Source organism: Balaenoptera borealis, assembly GCF_965194805.1.
Source record: "Balaenoptera borealis genome assembly, chromosome: 19".
NCBI lineage: Eukaryota > Metazoa > Chordata > Mammalia > Artiodactyla > Balaenopteridae > Balaenoptera > Balaenoptera borealis.
In genome coordinates, this window is record NC_138878.1 from 61,287,752 (window position 1) to 61,296,017 (window position 8,266).

General features: G+C 48.8%; 1 protein-coding gene across 5 annotated transcripts in view; it reads right to left on the minus strand.

Annotated features, from left to right (window-relative positions):
• The window catches only part of LIG1 (DNA ligase 1), a 39,430-nt gene extending 31,208 nt beyond the window's left edge, over nucleotides 1-8,222 (minus strand). For 3 of the 5 annotated variants that reach the window (XM_082368582.1, XM_082368580.1, XM_082368581.1), the window contains exon 1: nucleotides 8,087-8,148. The gene's annotated coding sequence lies outside the window, so the exon portion shown is untranslated. Of the gene's footprint in view, nucleotides 1-3,353; nucleotides 3,373-8,086 lie in introns of those variants that run through there. The other 2 variants (XM_082368583.1, XM_082368584.1) reach the window with 2 other exon arrangements.
• Between the last annotated feature and the right edge of the window lie 44 nt (nucleotides 8,223-8,266).

Sequence of the window (8,266 nt, forward strand, 5' to 3'; positions counted from 1 at the left end):
GAACAGTGGGTATAATATGCTATTGATTTTGCAAGACAAGGGAAAATAAGAACATACATATTCATTAGTACTGCTTATATCAGCCAATCAGAAACTCTGGAAAGATAACCAAGAAAGCAACAGAAGTGGCTGGGGCCGACAAGGTGACGGGCTGTGAGCCGAACTGGTCACTGTGTACCTCTGTCCTGATTTTATTTTGAACCATACGCATTTATTACCTGTTCGACTTTTTTTTTAAATAGTAAATCTAAGCCCCAGATAACTTTTCTAATCCTCTTTCTCAGCTCCCCACTCCTTCCTCCTGGCTCTTCCCTCTGGCGAGGCCCTGCCCCCCCTGCCCCCCCTGCCCCCCCCCCCCCCCCCGCCGCCAACAAGGGCCAGTCCCCTTGGCCCAGCTCTGAGCTGATGGGCCGCCAGGAAGCCTCCCGGGGGCACCTGCTGGGAGAGCAGCTCACTCTCCTGGCCTCTCATGGTGGTTAATTAGTACTTCTCTCATCACACTTACTGCGTCCACCCCGTGGTCCCCAGATTACATTCAGAGTTTAACTTTCCAATCAGATGTGGGGCTCTGGAGCCATGGGGCTGTGCCTGGTTCACTCCCATCTCCTCCAAAAATTATTTCCCAACCTTCAGACATTCTTCATACCACCTTGGCAATTTCCACCATATCTAGGTAAACCCTGAATTTTTTTTCACTGAATTATTTTTTCTGTGAAAGAATCAACTTCTTATGAACTGGGGTGCTTAGTGGGCGGTAGGCACTCTTCCAAAACTTTATATGAATTAATTCATGCAAAAGCTATTACAATTCATCATTGTCCTGATTTTACAAATGAGGTGACGGAAGCACAGAGAGGTCGAGTAACCTGCTCAAGGTCACACAGCCTAATGAGTTGCAGAGCCAGGATCCAAAGCCAGGTGTCTGGCTCCAGAGCCTGTGTCCTTAACCACTAACATTCTGAGGGTGAGGAAGGAAGGGGTCCCTCCATATTGGGATCGAGGGAGATGGAGGTGGCCCTAGATCTGGGGGCTGTTGAGATAACAACTGTACCAACGATAATGTGACCCCATACTTCCCAACCACCCACTCAAGCATTTCCAACTGTTATCCCCATGTCACTGATGAGAAAAGTGAGGCACAGAAAGGTTAAATCACTTATCCTGAATCACAGCGCTCGTAAGCAGCAAACGGGGGATCCAAATTCAGACAACCTGGCTCCAGATCCTAGGCACCCTGCACTCCCATTTCCGTCACTCCCACAGACAGAACAGCATCGCTTGTCACAAATAGGAGACAGCCGCAAAAATAAAAAGAACAAAACCAGATGATTAGGTTCTAGTTAGAAGCATTGGCTGCTGGAGGCTCTGAGCCCAGACCTGCTGCTTTCTGTTTGTTCAAAGCGGTAATTAGCCAAGTGCTAGAGGGGGCTGTGAAAGGCACCCTGCACCAAAGGGAGCCTTTCTAAGACAAACTGAAAGAGAATATAAAGGGATTAACTTTCTTATGAGCGTTAGTGTTATTTAATGTCATACCCATACACCACTTCGTTTCCTTAAGTAATTCTGTTAATTTTTTTTTAAAATTTTATTTATTTATGGCTGTGTTGGGTCTTCGTTTCTGTGCGAGGGCTTTCTCTAGTTGCGGCAAGCGGGGGCCACTCTTCATCGCGGTGCGCGGGCCTCTCACTATCGCGGCCTCTCTTGTTGCGGAGCACAGGCTCCAGACGCGCAGGCTCAGCAATTGCGGCTCACGGGCCCAGTTGCTACGCGGCATGTGGGATCTTCCCAGACCAGGGCTCGAACCCGTGTCCCCTGCATTGGCAGGCAGATTCTCAACCACTGTGCCACCAGGGAAGCCCTCTGTTAATTTTTTAATGTGTGAAACTCAAATCAGAAAAAGCCTTTATTGCTTAAAGAAGCATGCTGAAATAAATAGGGACAAAATGTCATGATGTCTGTAAACTAGTTCAAATATTTCAGCAAATGCCTGAAGTTTGCTTTAAAATAATTCAGGGTTTTTGGGGGGAATTAAGGAGCATATAGACGAAATAAGAATGCACATATTTTGATCATTCCTGGGGCTGGGTAATGGGTACACAGGGATTCATGACACTACTCTCCACTTTTGTGTATGTTTGAAACTTCTACAATAAACGTTAAATTTTTTTATTCAGAAAATTAGATGGTGCAAACATAGCAAAATGTTAACAGCTGTAAAATCGAGGTGGTGGCCTATTATCCTAGTTGCTCTACTTTTCTGTCTGAAAGTTTTTATGAGTCAAAGATGAAAAAGTAACCTAAAATTGTAAATAAAAATATAATTTGCGTATACAGCCCAAAGCTCAGAATTCATGAAAATCAATAAGGTAGTGAATAACCCAGCCTCCTTCCCCCCTCAAAAAGCACAAGTATTGGTATGAGTCCCTCACTTGAGAAAGTTCTAACCTATCCTGCACATGAATTATGTGTCAAAGTCAAGATCTTTTCTTCCCAACCAGCCAGGGAGCCCCTAAATTCACTTCCACACAAGGGAGAACAGAGCCTCACGCAGAAGTCACTGCAGGGCTCCCAAGGCTTTCAGTCTCTGGGACAATACAGGAAAGGAAACCCAGTCCCTGCTCTTGAAAAACCTCACGGGCCCCACTGTCAAAGATATGCAAAGTACGGGACGTGCCTGGTGGTCCAATAGTTAATGCTCCGCGCTAACAATGCAGGGAGCACAGGGTTCGATCCCTGCTGGGGGAACTAAGACGCCCACTCGCCGGCGCGGCCAAAAAAAAAAAAAAATGTGCAAAGTAAATAAGGATGAAATAGGACTCAGCGTTCCAACAAGGAGACTGGAAAAAATGAAGGAATGAACAAATTAACGAACTCGACTAAAACCCAATTTCTTGATTCGAAGCTCAGGGCTCAGGGCCCTGGCGTTAAATACCATTTATATGCTGATTTATACCTCAAACAGCCTATTTATTCTCCAACCACCACCCCTAAGTTGCCAGCCAACTTCCTTTAGGAACTCAACTCCAAAAGTTTCCCTGCCCTTCCCTAAGTCTACAAACCAGTCAATCCTCCTTCTTTTCACTTTCCCTCCGCATCACGTCCTCCCTTCCTGCTTTGACTCGCGTAGATGCCGGGGCACCATTACCGTCTTTCGTCGCTCTCTTGCTCTTAACTCCCGCCCTCCGTCTCACCGTGCAAAACCCCAAAGCTGCTGATTCCAGCCAACTTTCCACCTACCCCGTGCCTGCACCCGCAGAACGGACCTGGACTGGTCCCCAGAGGTCCTTCGGACTACGGTCCAAGTCCCTCCATTCCCCCAGACCATTCAACCCTCCTGCTCTCCCAGAACGTACTTCACACCGGCTTCTCCAGCCGCCGGCACCGCCTCCACTCTCCTCCTCGGCCGAGGAAATGGCAGCAATCGGGAGAGACAAGTTCCCACCACCTTATCTGCCTCCGCAACTCCGCCTGCGCGCAGGCGCTCCGACTCCCAGCTGTCGGTACTGCGACCACCCAGCCGTGCCCGCATTTAAGGCCAGACCCTCGACCTGCGCACCAGATCTTACGCCCTCTCACCTCCTCAAACCCCATGCTCCAGCACGCCTCTCCCTTCTCTCCTGCATCATCAACTTTTCTCTCTACTAGACCATCCCTATCGGTTTACAATTCTGCTGTGACTCCTCCCATCTAAACAAACAAACAAACACCCCTCTCTTGACCCCACGTGCTCCTGGCAGCTATCGCCCCATTTCTCTGCTCCCCTTTTTAGAGAAGTCATAGAAAGAACTGTCCCAAGGCACCACCTCCAGTGTCTCTCCTCCCATCCCCGCTTGAACCTTTAAGTTTCCCCACATCACTCAGCTGGACCTTGTTCATTAAGATGATTGAGGACCTCTGGGCTGCTAAATCCAAAAGTCATTTCTTGTTCCTCATCTTGGCCCATCAGCAGCATTAGAAACATCTGACTCCTTGCTCCATTGAAATTCTTCCTTCAAACCACACCCTCACCTCAGTGTCTACTATTTCCTGGATTCCTGCGATGGGTCTTAGCCACTGCGGTGAGAAGAATAAGTGCCCCCCAAAGATGTCCCCACGCTAATCCTGGACCTGTGGATATGTTACCCTATGTGGCAAGAGACTCTGCAGATGTGATTAAGCGTTCTGAGGTGGGGAGAGTACTGTGGATTATACAGGTGGGCCCAGTGTAATCACTTAAAAGTGATTACAAGTGATCCTTGTAAGTGGAAGGAGGGGCTTAGAGTCAGAGATTGGAGATGCTACCTCGCTGGCTTTGAAGATGGAGGAAGGGGCCACCAGTCAAGGAATGCAGGTGGCCTCTAAAAGCTGGAAAATGCAAGGAAACGATTTTCCCTAAAGCCCCCAGAAGGGATGTAGCCCTGCCAACACCTCGATTTTAGGGAAACCAATTTTAAACTTCTGGCCTCAGAAACTGCAGGAGAATAAAAATTTGTGCTGTTTTAAGCCACTCAGTTCCTGGTAATATGTTACAGCAGCAACAAAAAATGTAGCAACTCACTTTCTAACGGTTGCAGTGCCCAAGGCCCAATCCCTCCTCTCTGTCCTATTTACACCCACTCCGTTGGAGACCTTATCCAGTTTGATGGCTTAAACATACTCTGGGATGATGACGACCCCAAAATGTCTACCTCTAGCTGTGACTTCCCCTCTAAACTCAAGGACTCATATTTCTAGTTTTCTGTGCTATCTCCATCTGGATATCTAACCAACATCTCAGACTCAATGGGACCAAATCCAAACTCTGAGAAAAGACACACACATACACACACGCATACACTCACTTTTATCCCTCCTCCAACCAATGTTCTCCATCTCAGCATTGATAGCTTTTTTCACCCAGCTGCACAGGTCAAAAACCTTGGAGTCCACTACATACCTATTATTTAATTATCAAACAAGTGACAATACCAAGGGCTGGGGAAGATGGGGAGCAACTGGAACTCTCATATATTTCTGGTGGGAATGCAAAATGGTCCAGTCACTTTTGGAAAAGTTTGGCAGTTTCTCAAACCGTTAAGCATACATTTACCATATTGACCCAGCAATCCCACTTCTGGGTATTTACCCAGTGCAATCCTATGTTCACACAAAAACCTGTAACCTAATGTTTACAGCAACAGGTCTGCTTATAATCGCCAAAAACTGTAAAAAACCCGAATGTCCTTCAATGGGTGAATGGATGAACAAATTGTGGTACATCATACAATGCATTTAATTGCTGGCTAGTATTCCATTGTAGAATGTTCTAAACTGTGTTTACGCTTACTCGGCAATAAAAAGGAGTGATCTACTGATACACTACAGAAAAGGAGAGGAATCAGTGGTTGCCAGACGGAGGACTTAAAGGGAGCCCCAGAATCATTTTTAGGGGTGATGGAACGGTTCTGTACCTTGATTGTGGCGGTGGTGACATAACTCTAAATGTTTCAAATTTAAAAGAGTAAATCTTACTATATGTAATTTTTTTTATTATTAAAAAAAAATCAATGGAGTTACCAATGATTCAGGTCCGGCTACCGCTCCCCCTGGCCTGCTCTACTGTCCCCTCCCTCTTTTTCTTAACAGCACAGAGCACAACCTGACCTTATAAATTAGAATTTGTCTCACCCTCTAGAGCAGTGCTTCAAACAGGACTTTCTGCCTGATAGAAATGTTCTCTATCCGCATTGTCCAGAAAGGGAGCTCTAGCCATATGTGGCTTCTGGGCATTTGAAAGGCAGCTAGTGCGACTGAGGCACTGAGTTTTTCATTTGTTTTTAATTAACTTGAATTTTTTTTTTTTAAGATTTACTGATTGATTGATTGATTGATTGCTATGTTGGGTCTTCGTTTCTGTGCTAGGGCTTTCTCTAGTTGCGGCGAGCGGGGGCCACTCTTCATCACGGTGCGCGGGCCTCCCACTATCGTGGCCTCTCTTGTTGCGGAGCACAGGCTCCAGACGCGCAGGCCCAGTAATTGTGGCTCACGGGCCTAGTTGCTCCGCGGCATGTGGGATCTTCCCAGACCAGGGCTCGAACCCGTGTCCCCTGCATTGGCAGGCAGATTCTCAACCACTGCGCCACCAGGGAAGCCCTAACTTGAATTTCAATAGCTACTACTATGTATAAAATAGATAATCAACAAGGACCTACTGTATAGCACAGGGAACTCTACTCAATATTCTGTAATAATCTATATGGGAAAAGAATCTGAAAAAGAATGGATATATGTATAACTGAATCACTTTGCTGTACACCTGCAACTAACACAATATTATAAATCAGCTATACCCCAGTATAAAATAAAAATTAAATTAAAAAAATAATAAAAGTAATACCTACTCATAAAAAAAATTCAATAGCCACACGTGGCTAATGGCTACGGTATTAAGCAGTGCAGGGCTCAAATGTAAGTTCCATAAAGATAGGGATTTTGTCTATTTGTTCAAAGATACGGCCACGGGACCTAAAACAGTGCTGGCACTGAACGCACTGGCCCACACACACTCCTTTGATTACTAAACATTGGGATAACAAAAACATTACTAAAGAATTTAGGGTTTATAAGCAAGATCTTTCAAACCTGGAGACCATGGTAACAAGGGGGATGTAAAAGGGTGTTTAGGGGTGAATGGTCTGAGGATGACAGGCCAGAAGGCTCAAGTCTGCATTTCTTCTATTTAGTAAAAGCTCACGTTTCCTGACCTGTCCCCTATCCTCACCCCACTCCTGTGAAATATTTTACACCTTTCCCCTAAATATGCTACTCTCCCTCCTGCTCTGAGGTTTAAAACAACTCAGCATTCCCCCAAAAGACAACTCAGGAAGCTGAGACAGGAGAGGGCAACTGCCTTGTCCAGGGCCACACAGCTGGTCAATGACGGATACTATAAAACGAAGGGTGCCAGTTCTGAGAACCGCCAGGGATTCACGTTTAACATATCCCCGCCGCACTCCCAGACCTACTGAATCAGAATCCTGGGAATGGAGGGGGAAAGTCTGCAGGCCTACCGAGCTCCCAGGGAATCCTAAGATAAGATGAAATTAAGGAGGTCTTACTTAACACGTCCTTCCTGCCTTTTCCTCGTGCCTTCTTCTCAGGCTGCCTAATAAGTCAGAAATTCAAACGGGCTGAAAAGGGGATGGTGGCCAAGGAGTAATGTCCTTAATCCCATTTTCTGCTGGCTCCCCTCACTGATTCCCCTCAGCTTTCAGACGCCAGCTCTCCTTTCCAAACGCCCCCTCTTCCTCCCAAGTACCCTCCCCCTTACCCTTGAAGCTTCCTCCTCACTTAAGGGCCTCAAGATCCTTCTCTCTTCCCTCCCCAAGCTCTTCTGGCCCTCCCTCCACCATCTCGGGTAACAATTAGCCCAGACCTTTCAGCTAACCTCCTCTGTGGCCCCACGCCCTCCCAGGCCTTGGCCTCCTCCTCGCCGTCCAGCCGCCCCTTCACTGCTCTTCCCTTGGCCCCGCCCCCTCATCAGGCACACACAAGGCCAGACCTCCCCCCCGTCCAGAAGGTTCGAGACCTTTCATAAGGCCTTTGCCTAGGCCTAGCTCTTACCACTGACTTTCCTCTGGCCTCACCTCCATCTACCTGGGCTCACTCCTTAAAGCTGACCCCTCGCCTTCAACCTTTCCCCCAGCCGCGTCCACTGTTAAACTTTTCCCTAGCCCCACCCCCTTCCAGGTGGGCCCACCTCCCCCGGCCCGTCCAACTTCCGGATGGCCCCGCCCACCGACAGCCTTTCCCCTCCCCTCATCCCTATATAACCGCGCCCCTTCCAGGTAGTCCCGCCCCTCCAGGCCTCTCTTCAGACCCTGTCCCGTACAAGGGTTTCGGCCCTCGTCTACCTTCTACCCGGCCCTGAACCTCCAGCGGAAGCCGCCCCGCCCTCTCCAGCGGGCTGCTGCCCGCGCTCTCCCCTCCGCAGCGCGCTTCCCGTCGCCTCAGCGTCCCCTACGTCCGCTCTCTGTAGCCGATCGACCAGGCGAAGGCATGAGCCCCGAGTTTACGACACGCGCGCCGTTCCCCAACCCTGAAGACCCTCACGGCCGGCTCCACTTGCCTCGCGCCGAGCCCGCGCGCCGCTGTCCTGAGCGTCACACCCGGAACCGCTCGGCGCTACACTGCAGTCTCAAATTCGCGCCACGGACTTCGCGCGCAGACTTCGGCGGGCGGGGGCGGGGCCGAGCCGAGGGGCGGGGCCGGGGCGAGTCCGCGCCGCCGCCGCGCGGAGGACGCTGGG